The 27,077-nt window shown below is 41.9% G+C and overlaps 1 protein-coding gene across 5 annotated transcripts in view; it reads left to right on the top strand.

The window, feature by feature from the left end:
• Window positions 1-27,077, top strand: part of PLS1 (plastin 1) — a 222,745-nt gene that overhangs the window by 65,120 nt on the left and 130,548 nt on the right. Inside the window, exon 1 of one of the 5 annotated variants that reach the window (XM_079777352.1) lies at window positions 18,030-18,088. The exons of 3 other annotated variants lie outside the window; for them this stretch is intronic. The gene's annotated coding sequence lies outside the window, so the exon portion shown is untranslated. Of the gene's footprint in view, window positions 1-18,029; window positions 18,089-19,586; window positions 19,670-27,077 lie in introns of those variants that run through there. One more of the 5 variants, XM_079777351.1, reaches the window with a different exon arrangement.

The raw sequence follows: 27,077 nt of genomic DNA, 5'->3' as shown, positions 1-27,077 counted from the left end.
AGTTGTAGGGTTAGGTAATTTATTACCATTGTTTCTTGTTTTTTGCAGTAGGCTTGTAGTAGGCTTGTAGAGCTATGAACTTCCCTCTCAAGACTGCTTTCGCTGAGTCCCATAGATTTTGGATTGTTGTGTTTTTATTGTCATTTGTTGCCATGATGTTTTTTTATTTCTTCCTTGATCTCTCTGGTAATCCAGTCATTGTTTAATAGCATGCTGTTTAGTCTCTATGTGTTTGATTTCTTTGTATTGTTTTTATTGTAGTTGATTTCCAGTTTTATGCCACTGTGGTCTGAGAAGATGCTTGATATGATTTCTATCTTCTTGAATTTGAAGAGACTTTGCCTATGTCCCAACATATGGTCTATCTTTGAAAATGACCCATGTGCACTTGAGAATAATGTATATTCTGTGGTTTTGGGGTGAAATGTTCTGAAGATGTCAATTAATTCCATCTGGTCCCAGGTTCGATTCTAGTCAAGGGCTTGTACCTTGGTTGCGGGCACATCCCCAGTAGGGAGTGTGTAGGAGGCAGCTGATCAAAGTTTCTCTCATTGATGTTTCTAACTCTCTATCCCTCTCCCTTCCTCTCTGTAAAAAATCAATAAAATATTTAAAAAAAACAGAAAAAAAAAGCAGAAAGTTAAAGGTTATTCAAAATTCCAATACTTCTATTTTTATCCATAGGTAAACATTCCAGACATCTCTACATATATAAAATATAAAACTGCTTTTAACTGTCAAAACTCTATCTTTTTCGCCGACACCGGTTTGGCTCAGTGGATAGAGCGTCGGCCTGCGGACTCAAGGGTCCCAGGTTCGATTCCGGTCAAGGGCATGTACCTTGGTTGCGGGCACATCCCCAGTGGGGGGTGTGCAGGAGGCAGCTGATTGATGTTTCTCTCTCATCGATGTTTCTAACTCTCTATCCCTCTCTCTTCCTCTCTGTAAAAAATCAGTAAAATATATTAAAAAAAAAACCAAAAAACTATCTTTTTCCATTCTTTTTTCCTCTCCTACCTTCCTGCTATCACCACTGCCAACCCATTCAGGCCTGGAATTGAATCTGCAACCCAGGTACATGCCCTTGACTGGGAATTGAATCTGTGGCTCTTTGGTACTCAGGCCAATGCTCTAATTACTTAGCAACACCAGCCAGGGCAATTCTTTTATTTAAAATATGTTTTTATTGATATTGGAGAGGAAGGGAGAGAGAGAGAAACATCAATATGAGAGAGAAACACACCCCCTATTGGGGATTCGAACCCAGGCATGTGCCCTGACTGGGAATTAAGCTGGTGACCTTTTGGTGCACTGGATGATACCCAACCACCTGAGCCACACTGGCTAGGGCCCTCCTCTTAATTCTTTTAGGCCAGGCCACACTACCCTGTGACACCTTAAAAATGATCTTATCATGTTAAACATCTTTTAACATTTGTTTTCTGCTGGACATTATTAATTACACATACAACACTAACATTGCCATTTAACTTTCTATTTGTGTATCTTACCATTCTCCCCAACCCCACCCCCCCCCCTACACACACACAAATACACACTAGATTGTAAACTTCTAGGACATCTAAACCGGATATTAAAAATTTAGATGATCTTCTAAATGAATAAATGAATGAATTTAAATGTTTTGAGTGCAGAGAATAAATCCAATATTTCTTTTATATCTCCTGTGATGCTTAACATTGTGCTAAACACTCAGCAGTCATGAGCTATTTACGTAATTTGATTGAAGACTCATTGTATGTGAGAAGTTCTACATGTATTTCTGGTGCACAAGAAGGCCTAGAATAGCCATGGCTGCTATAGACTGCCCATTGAAAACGATGTGAGATATGGAATAAAATTAGCCGGGAGGTTTTTATAGAATACAAAGTGAGTGTGATCATATGTATGGTGTGTCAGAGACAGGAAACAATACAAGGCCAGAAAGATAAAAGGCCTGAACAGTAGTCTTGTGGTGGCCATTGTTCAAGTAAATGTAAGCAAGCAGTGGGTTTTTTTCTTCATTTTAAAAAAAAATATATATATATATTTTTTTATTGATTTCAGTGAGGAAAGGAGAGGGAAAGAGATAGAAACATCAGTGATGGGAGAGAATCATTGATTGGCTGCCTCCTGCATATTCCCTACTGGGGATGGAGCCTGAAACCCAGACATTTGCCCTTGATCAGAATCGAACTTAGGACCCTTAAGTCCGCAGGCTGACACTCTATCTACTGAGCCAAACTGACTAGGGCACAAAATGGAGTTTTTAATTAAGTATCTATAGTGTGAATGAACCAGCAACCTAGACATGTGTCTTTACCGGGAATCAAACCTTGACCTCGAATCAAATCTTGACCTCCTGGTTCATAGGTCATTGCTCAACCACTGAGCCACACTGGCTGGGCTTGCTGGGCAGTGGGCTTTAACCTGGATCTGTACTAATCAGTAGGAATTTCCAGGGTTAGGAAAGGATGAAAGTAATTCCAGGAAAAGGCAAGTGAGTTTTTGACGACATGGCTGGGCATTTCATTAGATACCAGTTTGGACTTGTTTTAGTAGCATATCAAGGTTTATCCCTATCTTTTTTTCAAAATTCTTATAACTGTTATGTAGGGATAGTTAAATGTGAATTTTCACTTTTTTCTTCCTTGTTTTCATCTGTCTGTTATAAAAGTAATTTATAGACTTTGTGGAAAATATGCAACTATATGTAGAAAAAAAGTAACCTGTAATCTCATCACCCTCACTTCCAAAATGGCTTCTATTACTATTTTTATATGTATTATCTCCTATTCATATTTTAAAATGAAAACACACATATGTATGACAAGTCCTTACTTTGCCAGTTAATAAAGAGGGTCAGAGTTGCATTCTTCAAGTTGTTAAGTAAAGTACTCAGAGTTTCACCTCCTGAAAATAGTTTTAATTTATCTGTGTAAAAAGTAAAAACCTTCAAGTTTAAACCAATGTGTGATTTGGATGTTAAAGTTCAAACCCAGACACAGAAACACACTGGGTAGGAATTCTCTGCTCACCGGGATACAAGTTGTACCAGAATGTCTTTGTTCTGTGAATCATTTACATAGAAATTCTTGGCTGGAAATGGGGGAACACAGATGATAATCAAGGTAGTAATGTTGGGTGTTCAGAGCACTAGGAAGTCAGTCTCAGCATCAGTTCTCTGGTGTTGGTGTCCAGGCCTTCTTTCTGAATGAGATACTAGGCATTAAACTTAGTTACAATCTGGACAGTTACCACCCTAATGTATAATATCCTGTGACTAAATAATACTCAGAAAATCGTAACAAGGTACTTTTCCAGAGACAAAACAAACAAACAAACAAACAAACAAAAAAAAGAAAGAAAGGAAGAACAGAAGTGTGATATAAAATAATTTATATCATTCTCACAAATCTTATTTTAAATCCTTCTATCTACTTCTTGAGTTTCTGATAAGAGGACAGATCTCACTGTGTGCACACACTACACTAACTATTTTATGTTGGTAATTCGGGTTCTAGGACAGCTGTAACAGGAAATGGTCATGGGGTCTATTACTTGAGATACAGGGATGGGAAAGGATGTGTGGAAACCACTATTATGAAGGCAGTATATAATTAAGGGTCTGAACTTGGCAAACTCCCTGAGTTTGGATCCCAGCTCTGCCACTTATTGTGAAGCTTTTGGCCTTGATTTCCTAGATTACTCGTTGTGTATGTGTTTTGTGTGCTTTTTTGGATGGAGAGTTTTGGGGTGATGTCAGGTGTTTTGATTGGGTGAAGTGAGTTTAGGTCAGAAGACTGGTAGGATAGAAGACTTGCATTTACTTGGGAATCAGATTTGACTTTTATCTTTGTTTCATGCAAACATAGACACTGCAGAAGGCAAGTGAACCTAAAACAAAGAGATTCTCTATAGTCTTTATAGTATCTCCTGACCACAGAGATGGGCATGGGGCCTGAGCTATGACAATCAGACTAACATCCTGGGATTTAGACGGTCATTCACAGATGGTGGCTGAGGCATCTAGAGACAGTGCCTTACAATGGCATGTCATAGTCTCTACTGTGGAGTTTATAGAGCTGTCTGACACCTATCCTTCCAGAGCCTGCTTGTTCAGGCCTTCTGTGATTCTTTAGCCAAACTTCAGTGCCCTTCCAGTGTATTCCTTTTTTGGGCAAATATTGCCAGAGTCAGTTTTTTGTGCTTACAATAAAAATACATTAGCTGGAACAAATACCAGTGGATTAAATATTTCTATTGTCAATGGGTAAGGGGCACAGATGAACCGAAGAGTCTTGGAAGTTATAGAAAATCCCTCCTTAGAAAATATGGCTTGCAGTGAGAATAACACTTGTTTTCTGAGGTGTATAAGAAGTGAATTGTTGACCTATTTGGGTGGAAAAAGGAATCTATAACCTGACCAGCAATGGTCTGTTACAAGTTGTAGCATGCAGGAGTCTTTGGAGATGGTGGGGGTTATTTTTCATATGTCAGAGATGGAAGATGCAATATAGATACAATAGATATTTTGACATTTCTGGAATAAGGTTTTCTCTTATTTATATTTTTTCAATTACAGTTGACATACAATATTATATTAGTTTTACTAGGTGTACAGCATAGTGATAAGATATTCACATAACTAACAAAGTGATCACCTGATAAATCTGGAACCCATCTGACCATATATAGTTATTGCAATATTAATAATTATATTCCCTATGCTCTACTTTACATCCCCATGACTATTTTGTAACTACCAATTTATCCTTCTTAATATCTTCCCCTTTTTCATCTATCCCCAATACCCCATCCCTTCTGGCATCCATCAAAATATTCTCTATCTATGAGTTTGTTTCTGTTTTGTTTGTTCATTTATTGTTCTTTAGATTCCACATATAAGTGAAATCATGTGGTATTTGTCTTCCTCTGTCTGACTTATTTCACTCAGCACAGTACCCTCTAGGTCAACTCATGTTATTGCAGATGGCAAGATTTCTTTCTCTTTTATGGCTGAGTCATAGTCCATTGTAGTATATGTACCATTTCTCCTTTTTCTATTCATCTATTGTTGGACACTTAGGTTGCTTCCATATCTTGGCTCTTGCAAATAATGCTGCATTGACCATACAGAAGCTTATTTCTTTTCAAATTAATGTTTGGGGTTTCTTTGGATAAATTCCCAGAAGTGGAATTGCTGGGTCCTTCTTTGTCTTTTGCTATAGCTTTTGTTTTAAAGTGTATTTGTCTATAAGTATTTCTACCCCAGCTTTTTTTATTTTTATGAATTATCTTTTTCCATTCCCTTGCTTTCAGTCTGTGTGTGCCTTTCCATCTGAAGTGAGTCCCTTGTAGACAGCATATGTAAGAATCTTCTTTTCTTATCCATTCAGCTACCTTGTGTCTTTTGATTGGCGCACTTAATCTATTTACATTTAAAAAGGTTATTGGTAGGTTTGTAGTTATTACCATTTTATTATTCATAGTTTTTTTCTACTTCTTTTTAAAGATCCCTTTAACATTTCTTTTAACACTGGTTTGGTGGTAATGAACTTCTTTAGCCTTTTTTTTAATCTTGGAAGCTCTCTGTCTGTCTTTCCATTCTAAATGACAGCCTTGCACGGGAGAGCAGTGTTGGTTGTAGGTCCTTGGTTTTCATCACTTTGAATATTTTGTGCCAATTCCTTCATGCTTGCAAAATTTCTGTTGAGAAATCAGCTGACAGTCTTCTTGGAACTCCCTTTTAGGGAACTGTTTTCTCTTGCTGCTGTTAAGATTCTCTCTTTGTCTTTAATTTTTGACATTTTAATTATGATGTGTTTTGGTGTAGGCCTCTTTGGGTTCATCTTGTTTGGGACTCAATACTTCCTGGACTTGTATGTCTATTTCTTTTACCAGATTAGGGAAATTTTCCATCATTATTTCTTAATATAGGTTTTTAATTCCTTGCTCTCTTTCTTCTTCTGGTACCCCTATGCTATGCTTGCTGCTGTTCCAGAGGATCCCCTAAACCAGTGGTCTCCAACCAGTGGTCCGCAGACCACTGGTGGTCCGTGAGGTCCGAAAGTTTGGCGACTGCTGCCCTAAACTATCCTCATTTTTTTCTTTTTGCTGTTCTAATTGGGCGTTTTTTGCTATCTTATCTTTCAAATTTCCCATGTGATCCTCTGCTTCATCTAATCTGTTGATTCCCTCTAATGTATTTTTCATTTTAGTGATTGTATTCTTCATTTATGACTGGTTCTTTTTTATGTTTTCTATCTCCATTTTTATATTTTCTATCTCTTCGTTGAAAGTCTCACTGAGATTATTGAGCATTCTTATAACCAGTGTTTTGAATTTTGCATTGGTAGATTATTTGTCTCCATTTTATTTAGTTCTTTTTCTGGATTTTTGGTCTGTTCATTCATTTGGGACATGTTTTGTTGTTGCCCCATTTTGGCTGCCTCCCTGTGTTTGTTTCTATGTATTAGAGTTGCTATGTCTCCCGGTTTTGGAAGAGTGGACTTATGTAGTAGGTGTCCTGTGGGGTCCAGTGGTGCAATCTCCCTGGTCACCTGAGCTCGATGCCCTTGTGTGTGTTTTGTGTGCCCTCCTGTTGTAGTTGAGCCTTGATTGCTGTTGGCATGACAATGGAAGGGATTGACCCTCAGACTGATTGGTTGTGAGCACTGGCCATGGAGGAGCTCTGCAGGGACAGAACCTACAGAGCAGGATTCCCTTTAGTGAGGCACTGGTGCCTGCTGAGTCTGCCCTTTGGGTGTGTATGTTTTGTGAAGGTGGCTGGGTGATGCTCTGGTGTGGTCTGAAGCTAGCCATCATGTGTGCTGGTTCTGGGACCTCTTGGGAGATGCAGGCCAAAGTCAGCCATTGCCTGTGCCCTGCCCGGGGTCACTTGGTATGAGCTACTAAGCAATCTGTGGATGGTTGCTTCTTGTGCTGGGCTTGGAGGTACATGGGAGAGGCTTAGCTGCAAATTTAGCCCATCTGTCACTATTGCCAGGCTTGGAGCTGCTTAGCAAGAGGTATGTGATACACGTGTTAGCTGCTGCTTGTTTGAGGTTTGTGAAACTTTGGGAAAGTCTATAGCATGAGCCAAGACAGGCCATTTGTATGGGAAAAAACTGGAAGCAGCTTGGATGGATCTGCAGGTTGGGTGAGTTGAGGTCTCGGGGAACACTATGGCAGGGAAAACAGTGTGAGCCAGGTTGATGGAGACTCAGATATGGAACCACCCACCTGTACCTGTAGGACAAGGGCTCAACAAAGGAACAATGGCCTCTGCCAGCATTTCTGTCTTCACCCTAAAACCAGACAGTTTATTTCCTCCTCATATGGTCCTTGCACCTTTTGAGCTGCTGCCCCAGTGCTGGAACTCAGAGCTAGTGAGTCTAAGTAAGTCCATTTGCAGGCTCTTTAAGAGGAACTTCCTGGGACTCCATCAGCCTTTCATCTCTCTCAGCCTTAATCCCCACTGGTTTTCACAGCCAGAAGTTATAGAAACTGCTCTTCCCAGCACTGGAACCCTTGGCTGGGGGCCTGGTATGGTGCTGGGACCCCTCACTCCTCAGGGGGATCTCCACAGTCTAGCTATCCCTCCCAATTCTTAACCATCATGGGTGGATATTGGATTAACCTGTTCCATGTCTCTGCCTTTCCTACCAGTTTCCATTATGCTTCTTTTAACCTTAGGTATAGGATTCAGCTAAATTTCAGGCATTTCTCAGTGATGGTTGTTCTCTAGTTTAAGTGTAATTTTGATGTGGTTGTGGGAGGAGGCAAGCACATGGTATACCTACTCCACTACTTGACCAGAAGGTCACACTATAGATAATTAAAAGCTCCCATTTTGTGCCCTAGTCAGTTTGGCTCAGAGGGTAGAACATCAGCCTGAGGACTCCCAGGTTCGATTCTGATTAAGGGCACATGTCTGGTTTCGGGCTCCATCCCCAGTAGGGGGTGTGCAGGAGGTAGCTGATCAGTGATTCTCATCATTGGTGTTTCTTTCTCCCTCTCCCTTCCTCTCTGAAATCAATAAAAATATATTTAAAACAAACAAACAAAACCCCATTTTGTCACATTGAGCACTCTATGGGGAGACTGCTAAGAATAATCTCTCTTAGCTGGTATTTGTATCTTTCTCTCTTTGCCTGTTTATTTTTCAAGATTTTTGCTCATTATGGTACCTACTCTGTAAGGTCTTCATTAAATCTTCCAGTGAGAAGATTTTTTTCCTTTCCTAGTATTTCATCTCAACTTGTATTGTGGTTCTGGAGGTGGCATTCTGGTTCACTCCGAGGGCTGGACATTAGATAGGGCCTGTGTGTGGGGCCATGTTGAAAAGGGGATCCTGAAGCAACTCGGGTCTCAATATGAAAGAACTGTGATGGGTGAGGGAGTCTCCTGTGTTTGCCATTGCTGTTATCTACAGCTTATTGACTCCCTTAGTAGATTGCAGATTCCTTGAGAGCCAGGCCCCTGTGTTAGTCACCATTCGATTGCCTTTAACACCTGGCACCCTGTGTTAACAATAAACATGTGCTCAAATGAAATGAGGGCAGTGAAGAAATTCATGGTGAAATTTGAGCTGTGCTTCAAGGACAGGTGAAGATTTGGATGTGGGAGACTATCCTAGGGAGAGGAAATTACATGAAGGAAAGTTATCAGGAAGTGGCCCCCAGAGAAAGAGAAGGCCTTTGTCAGGGCATAAGGGGAAACAAAAACTGTTAATGGGTAAAGGATTAGAGTCCAGAGACACAGGCTTAGCTGAATTGGTGAGGCCATAATTGGATGAAGGAAATGGTTTGAATTAAAGTTTGCAGGAACGGCAACAAAAAGGAGAAAATTCAGTTTTAGAATGTTCATCAGCTTTTGGAATATACTCCTCTAGAATTTAAATAGAGAATAACTAGACAGCTTGTAATTTTTGACAGAGATACAGTGACATCTCATGAAATTACTGTAAGCTGGAAGTCCAAAAGAACAATAAGAGCAGCAAATGGATGTGACAGAGAAGCTTGTCATTTCTAATGTGCCCACTTGAAGTTTCTTACAGGCTGATTTCTTTGAGAAGCCATATAACTACCTTAGATATCTGATCATGTATAAAAATGATATTATAAAAATAGATGGAGAGTTTTATTTCTTCAGCCATACTCAATGTCTGGCTGTACTTTTCTTGTTCCCTCTATACTGTGGAAATATAGTACAGTGACACACAGTGATATAGGATGGCTCCTGCTGAGGTCTTGATCAGTGCAGAACAAACTGCTCTTTGGCAGTTGAACCAGCTTGCTTGGTGATAAACCCGAGAACATATCTGACTTACAGGGTGGGCAAAATAGGTCTACAGTTGTGAACACGTGAGAGTTTATTCTTGTATTATTTATTAACTAGAAGCCCGGTGCACGAAATTCGTGCACGGCAGGGGGTTGTCCCTCAGCCCAGCCTGTACCCTCTCCAATCTGGGACTCCTGGAGGGATGTCCGACTGCCCGTTTAGGCCCGATCCTGGGATCGGGCCTAAACGGGCAGTCGGATATCCCTCTCACAATCCAGGACTGCTGGCTCCCAACTGCTTGCCTGCCTGCCTTCCTGATTGCCCCTAACCGCTTCTGCCTGCCAGCCTGATCACCCCCTAACCACTCTGCTGCCAGCCTGGTTGATGCTTAACTGCTCCCCTGCCAGCCTGTTTGCCCCCAACTTCCCTCCTCTGCCAGCCTGGTCACCCCTAACTGCCCTCTCCTGCAGGGTTGATCACCTCCAACTGCCCTCCCTTGCAAGCCTGGTCCCTCTCAACTGCCCTCCCTTGCAGGCCTGGTCCCTCACAACTGCCCTCCCTTGCAGGCCGGGTGCCTCCCAACTGCCCTCCCCTGCTGGCCATCTTGTAGTGGCCATCTTGTGTCCACATGGGGGCAGCTATATTGTGTGTTGCAGTGATGATCAATCTGTATATTACCTTTTTATTAGATAGGATAGAGGCCTGGTGCACGGGTGGGGGCCAGCTGGTTTGCCCTGAAGGGTGTCACAGATAAGGGTGGGGGTTCCCTTGGGGTGTGGGGCGGCCTGAGCGAGGGGCCTGTGGTGGTTTGCAGGCCGGCCACACCCCCTGGCAACCCAAAGGGAGGCCCTGTTATCTGGAATTTATTTTCCTTCTACAATTGAAACTTTGTAGCCTGGAGCGGAGCCAAGCCTGGAGCTCCGGCAGCCATTTCTGTGGCAGTTAATTCACCTTCTACAATTGAAACTTTGTAGCCTTAAGCGGGTGAGCCCGGCCAGGGTGTGTGGAAAGCTTTGCTTCCCCTGTTGCCGCCGGCAACCCTGGCGTGCTCTCTCAAGCTCCATTCTGCCGCCATTTGTTTGAATTTGTTTACCTTCTATAATTGAAACTTTGTAGCTTGAGTGGAGGCTTAGGCCTGCAACAGCTATGGAAAGCTTGGCTTGCTCTGTTACCTGGGAAACCTTGCTCTCTGTGGCTGTAGCCATCTTGGATTGGGGTTAATTTGCATACTCGCCCTGATTGGCTGGTGGGCGTGGCTTATGTAGCGGAGTGATGGTTAATTTGCATATTACCGTTTTATTAGAGAGGATTATTGTCTTATTTTCCATGTGAACAACTGTAAATCTACTTTTGCCCCACCCTGCATATTTTTTTCATTTTCACAGACTGGGTAAATTACTCTCTCCCCCTTTACTCACAATGCTAGTAACTTCCTGATTTTAATGATTTGTCGTCTTTGAATGTTTATTTTTGCAGGTAGATTACCCTACTTTGCCTCAAATCAGAAAGACCTGCCATTTCTCATAATATAGTACTACTCAGTTTGTCATCTTTAGTTACAGATGAATTGAGAGAAAAATGGGAAAAATCTTTGTGGATAAAGGGAAAAGGGGAAAATGTTCAAAGAAGCCATGGGCCTGAAAATTGTTAGGCAAGGAATATAGTCTTCAACACTACTGATTGCTCTGAGGGCAACCATAAACTGATTTTCCTCCTCCCTAGACAGACTGCAGTGGGTGAGTGATGCCTGTACGTATGCAGGTGTTTAAGGTCTGCCACCCACTTCTTGGCATCACATAGGAAAGAATTAAAATATGAGCCAGCATAAAGTTTAAAGTGAAAGAGAGTTTATTACTGAAGGACTGATGCAGAATGAGGGCAACTCCATAGGTAGAGCAGCTCCTCCCTGTGGGAGTTACTCCCACCCCCCCATTTTTTTTGTTTTTCTTTTTTATTAAATTTACTAGTGGCCCAGTGCATGAAATTCATGCATAGAGTGGGGGTCCCCTCAGCCCAGCCTGCACCCTCTCCAATCAGGGACCCCTTGGGGGATGTCCAACTGCCGGTTTAGGCTCGGGCCTAAACCAGCAGTCAGACATCCCTCTCAAAATTTGGGACAGCTGGCTCCTAATCGCTCACCTGCCTGCCTGCTTCATCGCCCCTAACTGCCTCTGCCTGCCTGATCGCCCCTAACTGCTCTCCTCTGCCAGCCTGATCTCGCCTCCAGATGCCCTCCCTGTAGGCCTGGTTGCCCCCAACTGCCCTCCCCTGCTGGCCTGATCTCACCCCAACTGCCCTCCCCTGCTAGCCTGATCGTGTCCCCAACAGCTGTATCCTGCCCTCCTCTGCCAGCCCGATCTCGCCCCCAACTGCTCTCCTCTGCTGGCCAATTTGGTTCTGATTGGTCAGTTTCTATGCCAGTCAGTGTCAAAAGCTCCGCCTCCTAGGCAGCCATTGGCTCCTCACAGTTGACCCACATTTGGTTCTGATTGGTCAGTTTCTATGCCAGTCAGCATCTCTGGGCCTGATCAGAAAGGCGGGGCTGATCAGCATTCCCGGTGGAGGCCTGGAGAGAAATGGAGGTGCGGCTGCTGGCCAGACTGGGAGAGAAAGAGAGAGGCAAGTGCTGATCAAAAGCTGCCACAGAGGCCAAAATTGGTTTGGCTCTGTGGATAGAGCATTGGTCTGCGGACTGAAAGGTCCCAGGTTCGATTCCGGTCAAGGGCATGTACATTGGTTGCGGGCACATCCCCAGTGGGGGATGTGCAGGAGGCAGCTGGTCGATGTTTCTCTCTCATCGATGTTTCTAGCTTTCTATCCCTCTCCCTTCCTCTCTGTAAAAAATCAATAAAATATATTAAAAAAAAAAAAAAAGCTGCCACAGAGGCAATGGATCAGTCCCTGCTTCTCTCTTCAGGCCTCTTTCTGGCCCTGATTTGCAGCTCCCTCAGCAGTCAGTGCTGGGGCACTGTGTCTGCAGTGGAAGCAGTCAGCGCTGACTGCAGGACTGACTTCCAGTTGGTCAAGCCTGGGTCGTTACTGGTCATTATGACCCAGGGTTTTTATATATAAGGATTGGGGTTACATCTATGCTAATAAAAGGATAATATGCTAATTAGACCAGGAGACCTTCTGGATGTCCTTCTGGTCAAAGCCATGGTGGCAGGGCTGATGCAGAGGTGGTTAGGGGCAATCAGGCCAGAAGGGGGAGGACAGTTGGGGGTGATCAGGATGGCAGGGGGGACAATTGGGGACAATCAGGCCGGCGGGAGACAGGGAAGTTGGGGGAGAGCAGGCCGGCAGGGGGGCAGTTGTGGGTGAGAAGGCTGGTAGGGGGGCAGTTGGGGGTGAGCAGGCTGGCAGGCAGAGTGGTTAGGGGTGATCAGGCAGGTGAGTGGTTAGGAGCCAGCGGTCCCAGATTGCGAGAGGGATGTCCGACTGCCGGTTATCCCCCGAGGGGTCCCAGATTGGAGAGGGTGCAGGCTGGGCTGAGGGACATCCCCCCACCCCCCCGTGCATGAATTTCATGTACTGGGCCACTAGTTGGTTAATAAAATTGCATAAGTTTCAGGTGTACAATTGAATAATACATCATCTGTATATTGCATTGTGTATTCACCACCCTAAGTTAAGTCTCCTTTATCACCATTTATTCCCCTGTACCCTTTTCTACCTCCCTAACCCCCCTTTCCCTCTGCCCTCTGGTAATCACCACAGTTGTTGTCTGTGTCTATTAGTTGTGTGTGTGTGTGTTTTGTTTTTGCTTAATCCCCTTATCTTCACCCAGTCTCAAACCCCTGCCCTCTGACAGCTGTCAGTCTGTTCTCTCTGAATTTGTTGGGATATCTATTTTTTTAAATTTATTTTTATGTTTTTATTGATTATTTTAGAGAGAGCAGAAAGATAGAAACATTGATGAGAGAGAAACATTGATTGGCAGCCTCCTGTATACCCCCTCCTGGGGATCGAGTTCACAACCTGCACATATGCCCTTACCAGGAATTGAACTGGTGACCTCCTGGTTCATGGGTGGATGCTCAACCACTGAGCCACACTTCTCGGGCTGGGATATACTTTTTTATTGAGGCTCATTTAATCGAGGGGCAGGGCATTCAATAAGGGGAGGAATATTCAGGATTTTTCTGGAAAAGGGCTGGAGACTGCTCAGAAGAGTACTGTGGGCCATTTTGTGTCCTTAGGAAATATGGTGGATCAGGTTTGTCATTTAGTAAGCTAATGTGTTACAATGAGCATATAATGAGGTTACTGCAAGGTGATATTAGTCGCCATGTTGGATCAAGCTGGTTTTCTGCTGGTTTAAAGCCATATAACCTTTGGGGGTTGGTCTTATTAACTCCTTGACAGTTCCAATAGCCCTTATTAGTTACAGTTGTTTTGCTACATATCCTATCTCAATACCATTGGAGGCGTGACAGACCCATTACTGCACCTGGCTGAGTGGAGCTGAGGGCACAGAGTGTGAAGTGAGCTTTATACTTCATCCCTGTCTGCCCAGACCACCTTTTTCTCATCACTTCTACACTTGCAACTCTGTGTTTTGGTTTCAAAACTGAGGAGGCAGCTGTTTGGTGTTAGCCAGGGATAATGGGGAGAACTTTTGGGTAAAGGCTTTGTGAGAAGAGACCTTTTTTGTGTTGTTGTTTTGTGTGTGTGTGTGTGTGTGTGTGTGTGTGTGTGTGTATTTTCACATGCTGATTTAATCATTCAACTATTCAGTAACTCTTTTTAAATTAAATTCTTTATTGTTGAAAGTATTATAGATGTCTCCACCCCCCCTCCCCCGCCCCATTGACCTCTCTCAGCCTGCTTCTCCCACTCTCCTCCCCAGCACAGGCCCTCACTCCCCTATTGTCTATGAGCAACTCTATTTTTTAAATTTGTATTGAATTTATTGGGGTGAGATTGGTTAATAAAGTATATAGGTTTCAGGTGTACAATTCAATAATACATCATCTGTATATTTGTGTGTTCACCACTCCAAGTCAAGTCTCCTTCCATCACCATTTATTCTCTTTTACCTCCACTACCCTCTATCCAGCAGCTCTTAACTCTTCATACCTATTCATTCAGTTGGGTGAAAAAAAGAAGTAAAATAACTTTTTTAAAAAAATATATATTTTATTGATTTTTTACAGAGAGGAAGGGAGAGGGACAGAGAGCTAGAAACATCGATGAGAGAGAAACACTGACCAGCTGCCTCCTGCACGCCCCCCACTGGGGATGTGCCCGCAACCAATGCACATGCCCTCGACTGGAATCGAACCCGGGACCCTCCAGTCCGCAGACCGACACTCTATCCACTGAGCCAAACCGGTTTCGGCTGAATTAACTTTTGAATCTCTGTGTTTGGATGACCAGATCCCACATTCAAAGTAATGAAGGTCAGAGTTATGGTACTAGCACCTTTCATTTCAATATGGTGTCTTTCTTTCCTTGGGAAAGTTACTTTTTTTTCCATAGTCCTTTAAATATAATCTTTTTTTGTTGTTTTGTCTGACTCCGTTTCTGGACTCAAAATACTTGTTGATTCACCATGCTTTTACGCTGGTGTTCTGGCCTGGACTGTGCCCCTCTACACTGGTGTCTGATCTGGACCGTGCCCCTCTGGCCTGCAGTTGCTTTAATATGAACAAGTTAGGCCACAAAAGGAATTCTTCACATGCTAAATACTTTGACAAGAATTTTTGTTTCTGTTTTTTTGTGTTGTTTTTTCCCCCCCAAAAAAATCTTTGGTCTCTGTCTTATTCTTGTTTTCTCTTAAATGCATATGTCCTCACATACCCACACCTTTAAGCCTTCCTTCTCATACTTCTCATATTGCCATTTCATATACTGCAATCGCCTTGTGTTGACATAAGAAATGTCCAAACCTGTAGAGAATTTTTATGAGTTCATTTGAGCCAAACTGACAACAATCGCTGGGAAGCGAAATTTCAATGGTTTGAGAAAATGCTCTGGAGAATGGCAATTTTGCATCTTATTTTACACATTAGAATCAAAGGAGGAGGTGTAAGGGGGTTACATGAAATCTATTGGTGGTAGATTAGAGGGGCGAGGGAAACTCTGCAAAGAACAAATAATGAAGTTAGAAAGGTTAATGAGAATAAAATAGCAAAATATTCTACTACAAGAATAAATTAATCACAGTGAACTGAAAAATACTTAAGAGGCCAGGTATGGACAGAGGTGATCATGTCTAATGCGGTTGGGAAGAAGTTAAGGACACAAAGGGAGTGGTGTGTGGAAGTCCAAGTGGTTGAATTGAGAGAAGGGTGCAGAGAGCACATTATGTAGGTAGTGTGGAAGTAATGAGATGGTTAATACTTGGGAAAACAGAAGCATAAAAAAGCGCCAACATCAAGATAACAGTATAAGGTTGACTTTTGCACAACTCAGAGTTTAGGGACACCGACCCCTCTGCAATCCAAAATGTGCATGTAACTTTTTTGCAATACTTGCACCTAACAGAGTGGGGTAGCTATGAAGTTAATACAGCAGTGCAGTATGTACTACAGTTAATTTTATGCAACTATGATTTAATACTGCATCTTTGTGTTTATTTACAGGTGTCTAGACTGCAAATGGCACCATGTGTGTTCTGTGTATACGTTTTTATAAATTTTAATATTTTATGATATATTTGTATATATTTTATAGTAACATTTTATGCATTCAATGACATACCTAACTTTTTCTTAATTTTTGATATTTCTAGGCTATGTAGTTCAACTGTGAGGTTTTTCAAACTGTTGCATGTCTTAAATTTTTCCCAACATATTTATTGAAAACAATCTGCATGTCAGTGGACCCATGCCATTGAAGGGTCAATTGTATTGATATTTTCTTTGTTTTTGCAAGAGATTGCTAGCCTTCTTTTAAGAGGTCACAAGTGAGTCAGGCAGTTTGGAATAATGTTACTTCATCCCAGGTGTGTTATACTGCCTTAACTCTTTGTGATGGTACCTACTTATGGTTTCTGAGATTGTGCAAGCACTTAGAAGATTATTTTGCTTAAAAATAAAGTTAAATTTTCATCAATTACCGTTTTAAAAAGCTTGGGGTTTGGTAAATCCAGGCTGTTGTCAATAAAAGTGATCACTTTTTAGGAAAATTTACCTTGTAGAGAAAATGAGAAACTTGAGCTCAATTCTTTTGTGTAGAAATATGCTTAGAAAAAATGTGAATTATATTGTACCCATTTAATAGCTTGCTCTGTCCAAAGAGCAGTCCAGCTAGTATGTAGAGTAGGAGATTAACAAAGTCAGTGGTATTCCAATTTATATTTATACTAGTGGCCCGTTGCAGGAAAATTCCTGTAAGCGGCCGCTGCGGCCTCGCGCACTGCCGCCGCCCGCCCCGCCCCGCCCCCCGCCGCCATTGCGGCCGCCTCCTCCCGCGCTTTCCCTCTGGCAGCCGCCTTGCTTTCTGCCTTCCCTCCCTCTTCCTTCTATGCTGTCTTCAGTCTTCACTCCTCCCTCCCTCGGCGTATGCAAATTAACCGCCATTTTTGTTGGGTTAATTTGCATACTCGCTCTGATTGGCTGTTGGCGTAGCAAAGGTATGGTCAATTAGCATTTTTCTGTTTTATTAGTGTGGACGAGAGGCCCAGTGCACAAATTTGTGCACCAGTGGGGTCCCTCAGCCTGGCCTGTGGGATCAGGCCAAAACTGGCTCTTCGACATCCCCCGAGGGGTCCCAGACTGCCAGAGGTTGCAGGCCAGGCTGAGGGACCCTACCAGTGCACGATCGGGGCTGGGGAGAGATGCGGGAGGTTGGCCAGCTGGGGAGGGACCGTGGGAAGGCTCCAGGGCATGTCTGGCCCTTCTCGCTCAGTCCCAATCAGCCAAACCCCAGCAGCAAGCTAACCTACCAGTTGGAGCATCTGCCCCCTTGTGGTCAGTGCACATAATTAATAGGTTATGTGACTGGTCAACCGGTCAACTGTCTGTCCCCTGGTGGTTAGTGCTTGTCATAGCGAGTGGTTGAGCAGCCCTAGCATATCATTAGCATATTACGCTTTGATTGGTTGAATGGACAACCAGACACTTAGCATATTAGGCTTTTATTATATAGGATGACAGACTCAGTAGACATTTTATTTTATTAAAATATATTTTATTGAATTTTTACAGAAAGGGATAGAGAGTTAGAAACATCAATGAGAGAGAAACATCGATCAGCTGCCTCCTGCACACCCACCACTGGGGATGTGCCTGCAACTAAGGTACGTGCCCTTGACCAGAATCGAACCTGGGACCCTTCAGTCTGCAGGCTGACACTCTATTTACTGAGCCAAACTGGTTAGGGCATCAGTAGACATTTTAGTTAACTAAAGAAAGTCTGATAAAGAAAGAACAGGTTGATATGGAATATGCATGATTACTTCTTGCAAAGTCAGTGATGCAGCTCCCTCTTGTGAATTGTGGTTGAAAAGTACATTGCTGGAAATATAAATAAATAAAAATATTTTCAGGTTTCCTTTAAATAGAAAGAAAACTTCAATTAACTTACATTTCTTAGCTGCTTATTTCTTCACATAGTGATTTATTTCTGTGACCTTATGATCTTTAAACTTGTAATGGAAAGCTGAAAATAGGATGTAATAGGAAAAAAGGAAGGTTATGGTGAGAGATGAGAGAAGAGTTTGTGAAGAAGAGAGGAGTATATGGGACCCTGATGGCACTGCTGCTTTGCTCACCGGAGATACTGACATGCTCCAGAACCTCTTACCCTAGCCAGTTCTCTGGAGAAACACTATCAAGGCTTTTTCCATAAAAATCAGGTATGAAGGAAATATCACATTCCTCCGAGTTCTTTAAAGCAACTTTATTGAGATGCCTCATCCGGCTTGAATGCTGTCAAATTTTTCTCAGACACCTGCAATTTGCCTCTTAGCCTCTGTTATCCTGGGATCTTAAATGGAGAAAAACATAGAGGAAGTTCTCCTATCCTCAGTCATCAATCCTGTCACCAATCCTCAGTGGATGCCTGGGAAATACCCCATGGCTTAGTGGATTTCTCTCATAGAGGTTCTACTACACTTTGTCTATACCTTGTCTGTGCCTCGTCTCTGCTACCCCTGGGCAGCAATCTTCTTGCTGTCATTTAGTGAGTTCCCTCCTTCCCCATTGCGATAATCTCTCCCTTCTCTGGGTCTCTCTCATTTGTGGCTTCCCAGAGGCCTCTCCTCCTGCTGCCCCATTCCCAAGATATCCAACCTAAGTAAGCCCTAAGAAGGTCTGTGCTTTTATCCAAACACAGAAGGCCCACAGATTCCAGACTGGTTTTGCTTTCTGTGCTGCCAGAATTCCTAACATAAAAGGTAGTTATTACTTTTATTGATTGGGGGTCGGGGGAAAGAATAAATGTAGAAGACCGAAGAAACACAAGCGACACAGAGAAATGGAGTTACACAGTTTTATTACCCCGGCGGGCTCAGAGGAATTGTCTCCAGAGTTTAAGCAAACCAATATAGTGGAAGCCCTTCTTTTATCCCCTTTTGGTTTCTTTGTCACCCAAATATGGATGGGGACTTCCGTACCTTTAGTGGGCTTTGCAAAAAGCCCCGTGGGTTGGGATGGGGGTCTTGAGATCATATCTAAGGGCCTGGCCTGGTGCCAGTGCTGATAAACCCCCTCCGGGCATTCATGGTTTATGGCCTCTCTAAAATGGGAGCATTTAGGTATCAGGTCTTGCAAGACCAGATTGTGAGGAAAGGGGCAGTGACTTAATTATAGGTTATCAAGAATGTACATTAGGACAGTGCAGGCAAGCAGTTAAGTGCAGAGGCTCAGCACAGTCTTCTCCAAAAAGTGCAGATTGCTGAGAGGTCCCTGTACAGAAATGGCTGTTAGGCTCTGTTCTTTAAAATCTGAGCCCCCAGGAGAAAGATGGCGACCGGCAGGAAGGTAGGGAGAGAGAGAGTGTGAGTGAGGAACCCATAGAGGAGAGTGTAGACGTGTGTGGTGTGTGTGTGTGTGTATGAGCTAGGGTCAGTTAGATTCTGCAGGTCTTCCAAGGGGCTGCCTAACCGGGCAGTCCTAGACGGCGGAGCCCCGCGCACAAAGCGGACACTTCTCGGGGCTGGTGCGGACGCGGAGACCACGCCATCTTGAGAAACAGAGCTGCCTGAGACTCGAATCCTGGCTTCTGACACAAACCAGGACCCTGCAGCCACTGGGGACAGAGAACTGCTATCACAGCTTCTGACCAACAAACAACAAGAATCCAGACTTCCCGGCAGATTACCGTGAGTCAAAGAGCCTATCCCCAAAACACTGAACAGCTGCGAACACCAGAACACCGGTCCCCTATCGGCGCAAACATTCGGATTCAAAGGAACCCTTCACTGAACCACGGAAAGGTCAGATTTCGCCTGAAATAAGGTGTGGTTTCTAATCCCCGCGGTGGGAGGGAAGCACGCGAGCCGTGGGACCGGCGGGAACCAGGAGGTCTGTGCCTAGAAAAATCGGCGGCAGTTGGAGCTGCCGTGACCCGTGAATGTGGAAGGGGGTCCTCTGAGCTGCTAACAGAAGTGACCTCTTAAAAGCAACTCATTTTAATCTGACGAGGAGGATCAGACTAAGAATTTTCAAAGGAGTGCAGGCTTCTTAGTCTGGCGCACAGACCCACTGTCCGCGCACTTGGGCTCTTTCCGGCTCTGATTACTAAGCCCAACGCAGAGGAAAACCCAGGTGGAAAAACCCTGAAAGACTGCAGGGGAAGTTGTTTTTTCGGAACCTGGGAACAGAGCTGGGTGTGACCATCGGAGAGGCAGCTGTGAGGCACACACCTCCACAAACTGGTAGTGAGTGCCATAGAGGGGAAAAAAAAAAAAAAAAGCTAGAGAGGCCCGGAAGTCAATTCAGAAACACTGCCACCCAGGGGCTGAAACGCTAATTGTCTCTGGTGTAATCAAAAATAAATACCAGAAATTAAGACACGGCCTGCTCAAAAAGCAGGACTGGCCTACAACACTGAGGAGCAGAGGAACGAAGCTGAACTGAAATACCGCCCAGACTGGGAAACAACAAGAATAATAGAGGAAGTGAATGACAGCCGCTACTGCACATTTTAGTCTTCCTATTTTTTAATTTTTAATTCTTTTTTCATTTTTTTTTCAATTTTTTTATTCTAATTTTTTTATTTTCATTTTTTGCATCTTTTACTTAAGAAACAAAATTTTTTTCTTTTTCCTCACTCGATTATCACCTTTTTAATTATTACATTTTTATTTTCAATCAGCATTATTATTACTATTATTATACTTTTTTTTTTAAATGTCATTAGACTTTCTCTTTCTTTTATTTTGGGATTAGTGTCCTACATTCTATTTGCATCTTTCCCTTACCCTATCTCAACGCTAACATTTTGCCATCACTCTCCTCCTAACCTTTCCCCTTTTGGTCTTCTGCTTATCTTAACTCTTTCTGGCTTTAGATTTTCCCTACTTTTTCAGTTTACCCTCTGCTAAAATTTCACCCTACTTATATATCTAATTCCCAACCCCCTGCTCCAAATCCATACATACCTCTCTCTACGCTACCTAAAAAAAAAATTATTTTTCTCTCTGGCCTTTTGTTGTTGTTTGCTTGAATGTTGATTAGATTGAATTTTTATGCTTTTTTTATGAGACTGTTTTGATTATTCTTTTTGTTTGTTTGGTTGGTTCTATTGTTTGCTTTGTTTTTGTTTGTTTTTTACTTTTGTTTTCCCTTGCCTCACTTGATATTAGTTGGTGTTGCAGTTTGTATTAATCTCCAGGCTCGTGTTGCTGGAATTTGCTGGGATTAGTGGTTGTTCTAGTGGAGTCTACTCCCCATATATATAGTTTGTTCCCCTTTTCTCTCTTAGTATTGTTCTTGTCTCTCTTACTTATTTTTCTTTTCTTTTTTTTTTCTGCTCTTCTCCCAAGTTCAGATTCACACTCTTTTTTTTTTTTTGTCCTATCTTTTTACTCTCCCTCTTCCACTCCTATTCCCTAATTTGTCTTTCTCTGGTGGTTACCTTTATTGGAGGTTATTAATATCGTGAATACAATTCTGTTCAGTGCCTTGTGTGTTGTGCCTGGTTGTGTTGTATTTTGTACCTTTAAATCAACGCCGGAGAGAGAGAACTATATAACCAGACATCCAGAGAAGAAAGACCATGGGGAGACAAAAAACTAGCCCCCACAGAAAAGAGAAGCAGGCATCACCAGAAAAGGAAGTAAACGAACTAGAGGCAAACAACCTATCAGAGAAAGAATTCAGAGAAATGGTCATAAGGTGGCTGAAAAGGATGGAAGACAAATTCGACAATATGAGTAAGAACCAAGAGGAAATGAAGAAGAACCAAGAAGAAATGAAAAATGACATCGCTGCTGTAAAGAACTCAATAGAAAGCATCAAGAGTAGACTAGAAGAAGCAGAGGACCGCATAAGTGAGCTAGAAGACAAGATGGAAAAAAATACCCAATTACAACAGCTTCTAGAAACAAAAATTAGAAAGCATGAGGAGAGCCTAAGGGAACTTCGGGACAACACAAAACAAAGCAACATCAGGATAATAGGGGTACCAGAAGGAAAGGAAACGGAGCAAGGAATAGAAAACCTGTTAGAAGAAATAATAACAGAAAACTTCCCTGATATAGGGAAGAAAAAACCCACACAAATCCAAGAAGCTCACAGAGTTCCAAGCAAAATGAACCCCAAAAGACCGACGCCAAGGCACATTATAATTAAGTTGGCAAACACCAACGACAAAGTAAGAATCTTAAAAGCGGCCAGAGAGAGACAGACAGTTACATACAAAGGAACCCCCATCAGAATAGCAACTGATTTCTCAACAGAAACTCATCAAGCCAGAAGGGAATGGAATGAAATATACAAAGTCATGCAAAGGAAGGGTCTCAATCCAAGAATACTGTACCCAGCAAGGCTATCAATCAAAATTGAAGGTGAAATCAGGAGCTTCACAGACAAAAAAGGGCTAAGGGAGTTTATCACCACCAAACCAGCAATGAAAGAAATGCTAAAGGGTCTGCTGTAAAAAAAAAAAATAAAGAAATAGGAAGCAAAGAAGGAACACAGGGGTATAGAATAAAAATGGCGACAAATAATTGCCTATCAATAATAACTTTATTTTTATTTTCAATTTTTTTATTAAGGTATTATATGTGTACATATCTTACCATTGCCCTCCCCACACCCCACTCCCATATATGCCCCCACCCCCCAGAGTTTTGCATCCATTGGTTATGCTTATATGCATGCATACAAGTCCTTTGATTGATCTCTTATCTCCCCCACCTCTCCCTAACCTTCCCCTTGTAATTTGACAGTCTGTTTGATGCTTTACTGTCTCTGTATCTATCTTTTTGTTCAAGTTTATAATGTTCTTTATTATCCATAAATGAGTGAGATCATGTGGTATTTTTCTTTCATTGACTGACTTATTTCACTTAACATAATGTTCTCCAATTCCTCCCAGGTTGCTGCAAATGATGAGAATTCCTTCTTTTTTATGGCAGCATAGTATTCCATTGTGTGGATGTACCACAGTTTTCTGATCCAGTCATCTGCTGACGGGCACCTAGGCTGTTTCCAAATCTTAGCTATGGTGAATTGCGCTGCTATGAACATAGGGGTGCATATATCCTTTCTAATTGGTGTTTCTAGTTTCTTCGGATATATTCCCAGGAGTGGGATTACTGGGTCAAATGGGAGTTCCATTTTCAGTTTTTTGAGGAAACTCCATACTGTTCTCCACAGTGGCTGCACCAGTCTGCAATCCCACCAGCAGTGCACGAGGGTTCCTTTTTCTCCGCATCCTCGCCAACACTTGTCGTTTGTTGATTTGTTGATGATAGCCATTCTGACAGGTGTGAGATGGTACCGCATTGTTGTTTTGATTTGCATCTCTCGGATAATTAGTGACGTTGAGCATGTTTTCATGTGTCTCTTGGCCTTCCTTCTGTCTTCTTTTGAAAAGATTCTATTTAGGTCTGTTGCCCATTTTTTTATTGGATCATTTATCTTCCTTTTATTAAGTTGTATAAGCTGCCTGTAGATGTTGGAGATTAAACCTTTATCAGTGATGCCATTTGCAAATATGTTCTCCCATGCAGTGGGCCTTCTTGTTGTTTTGTTGATGGTTTCTTTTGCTGTGAAAAAGCTTTTTATTTTGATGTAGTCCCATTTGTTAATTTTCTCTTTAGCTTCCATTGCCCTAGGGGCAGTGTCAGTGAAGAATTTCTTTTGGCATATGTCTGACATTTTGCTGCCTGTGGATTGCTCTAGTATTTTTATGGTTTCCCGTCTTATGTTTAAGTCCTGTATCCATTTTGAGTTTATTTTTGTGTATGGCGTAAGTTGGTGATCAAGCTTCATTTTTTTGCATGTATCTGTCCAATTTTCCCAACACCATTTATTGAAGAGACTGTCTTTATTCCATTGTATGTTCATGCCTCCTTTGTCAAATATTAATTGAGCATAGTGGTTTGGGTCAATATCTGGATTCTCTATTCTGTTCCATTGATCTATATGTCTGTTCTTGTGCCAGTACCAGGCTGTTTTGAGAACAGTGGCTTTGTAATACAGCTTGAAATCTGGTATTGAGATCCCTCCTACTTTATTCTTCTTTCTCAGGATTGCTGTGGCTATTCGGGGTCTTTTTTTATTCCAGATGAATTTTTGGAGAGTTCTTTCAAGGTCTGTAAAATATGCCGTTGGTATTTTAATGGGGAGTGCATTGAATCTATAGATTGCTTTGGGTAGTATGGACATTTTAATGATGTTGATTCTACCAATCCATGAACATGGTATGTTCTTCCATCTTTTTACGTCTTCCTCTATCTCTTTTTTCAGTGTCCTGTAGTTTTCCGTGTATAGGTCTTTTACCTCCTTAGTTAAGTTTATTCCTAGGTATCTTAATTTTTTTGGTGCGATGGTAAATGGGATTGCCTTTTTAGTCTCTCTGTCTGTAAGTTCACTATTGGTGTATAGAAAGGCCATAGATTTCTTGGCGTTAATTTTGTATCCTGCTACATTGCCGAATTCATTTATTAAGTCTATTAGTTTTTTGACGGAGTCTTTCGGATTTTTTATGTACAATATCATGTCGTCTGCAAATAAAGACAGCTTTACTTGTTCTTTTCCAATCTGGATGCCTTTTATTTCTTCTTCTTGTCTAATGGCAATGGCTAATACTTCCAGTACTATGTCAAACAGGAGTGGTGAGAGTGGGCATCCCTGTCTTGTTCCTGTTCTTAGGGGAAATGTCTTTAGTTTTTGTCCATTGAGTATGATGTTTGCTGTGGGTTTATCATATATAGCTTTTATTATGTTGAGGTATGAGCCATCTATTCCCACCTTGTTGAGAGCTTTTATCAAGAAAGGGTGTTGGATTTTGTCAAATGCTTTTTCTGCATCAATTGATATGACTATGTGATTTTTATCTTTCAATTTGTTTATGTGATGTATCACGTTTATTGATTTGCGGATATTGTACCATCCTTGCATTCCTGGGATAAATCCTACTTGGTCATGGTGTATGATCTTTCTGATGTACTGCTGGAGCCGATTTGCTAGAATTTTGTTGAGGATTTTGGCATCTATGTTCATGAGGGATATTGGTCTGTAATTCTCTTTCATTGTGTTGTCTTTATCTGGTTTTGGTATTAGGGTGATGCTGGCTTCATAGAAGGAGCTTGGAAGTGTTCCTTCCACTTGAATTTTTTGGAATAGTCTGAGGAGGATAGGTTTTAGTTCTTCCTTGAATGTTTGGTAAAACTCTCCTGTGAAGCCATCAGGCCCCGGGCTTTTGTTTGCCGGAAGCTTTTTGATGACTGCTTCAATTTCGTCCATAGTTATTGGCCTATTGAGCTGTTTAGATTCTTCTTGATTGATTTTTGGAAGGTTATATTTTTCTAGGAATATGTCCATTTCCTCCAGATTGTCTAGTTTGTTGGAATAGAGTTGTTCGTAGTATTTTGTAACAATCCTTTGTATCTCAGCAGGGTCTGTTGTTATTTCACGTCTTTCATTTCTGATTTTGTTTATTTGGGTCCTCTCTCTTTGCTTCTTGGTGAGCCTGGCTAGAGGTCCATCAATCTTGTTTATCCTTTCAAAGAACCAGCTCTTGGATTTGTTGATCTTATGTATTGTTTCTTTGGTCTCTATGTCATTTATCTCCGCTCTGATCTTTGTTATTTCCTTCCTTCTGGTTACAGTGGGCTTTTCTTGCTGCTCTTTTTCTAGCTCTTTGAGTTGTAGGGTTAAGTAATTTATTACCATTGTTTCTTGTTTTTTGCAATAGGCCTGTAGAGCTATGAACTTCCCTCTCAAGACTGCTTTCGCTGTGTCCCATAGATTTTGGATTATTGTGTTTTCATTGTCATTTGTTGCCATGATGTTTTTTATTTCTTTCTTGATCTCTCTGGTGACCCAGTCCTTGTTTAATAGCATGCTGTTTAGTCTCCATGTGTTTGATTTCTTTGGATTGTATTTATTGTAGTTGATTTCCAGTTTTATGCCACTGTGATCTGAGAAGATGCTTGATATAATTTCTATCTTCTTGAATTTGAAGAGACTTTGCCTGTGACCCAGCATATGGTCTATCTTTGAAAATGACCCATGTGCATTTGAGAAGAATGTATATTCTGTGGCTTTGGGGTGAAATGTTCTGAAGATGTCAATTAATTCCATCTGGTCTAGTGAGTCATTTAGGATTGCTGTTTCTTTGCTGATTTTTTGTTTAGAGGATTTGTCCAGTGGTGATAGTGGGGTATTAAAGTCTCCTACTATGATTGTGTTGCTATTAATCTCTCCCTTGATATCCTCCAGGAGTTTTTTTATGTATTTGGGTGCTCCTATATTGGGAGCGTATATGTTTACCAGAATTATTTCTTCTTGTTGGATTTCTCCCTTTAGTATTATGAAGTGGCCTTCCTTATCTCTTGTTATGGCATTTACTTTGAGGTCTATTTTGTCAGATATAAGTATTGCTACCCCAGCTTTTTTTTCATTTCCATTTGCCTGAAAGATATTTTTCCATCCCTTCACTTTCAATCTGTGTGAGTCTCTTGTTCTGAGGTGGGTCTCTTGTAGACAGCATATATATGGGTCGTGTTTTTTTATCCATTCAGCTACTCGATGTCTTTTGATTGGAGCATTTAGTCTGTTTACATTTAAAGTTATTACTGAAAGGTATTTGTTTGCAGTCATATCTATTTTTGTGTCTGTATTCCTTCTTACCTGTTTATTTCTTCTTTTTACAGTATTCCCTTTAGCAATTCTTGCATTGCTGGTTTGGTGGTGATAAACTCCCTGAGGCTTTTTTTGTCTGCAAAGCTCCTGATTTCCCCTTCAATTTTGATTGATAGTCTTGCTGGATATAGTATTCTTGGATTCAGTCCTTTGCTTTGCAACACTTTGTATACCTCCTTCCATTCACTTCTAGCTTGTTGTGTTTCTGATGAGTAATCATTTGACAATCTGATGGGTGTTCCTTTGTAGGTAACTCTCTGTCTCTCTCTTGCCGCCTTTAGGATTCTCTCTTTATCATTTATATTTGCCATTGAAATTATGACATGTCTTGGTGTGGGTCTTTTGGGGTTGATCCTGCTTGGGACTCTCTTTACTTGCGTAACTTTTATCTTTCCCATATCCGGGAAGTTTTCTGTCATTATTTCTTCAAATAGATTTTCTAATCCCTGCTGCTCTTCTTGTCCTTCTGGCAGCCCTATTATACGCATGTTACTTCGTTTCATGTTGTCCCGAAGCTCCCTTAGG

Source organism: Cnephaeus nilssonii (assembly GCF_951640355.1).
Source record: "Cnephaeus nilssonii genome assembly, chromosome: 7".
Lineage (NCBI taxonomy): Eukaryota > Metazoa > Chordata > Mammalia > Chiroptera > Vespertilionidae > Cnephaeus > Cnephaeus nilssonii.
This window is presented reverse-complemented; position numbering and strand designations above follow the sequence as displayed.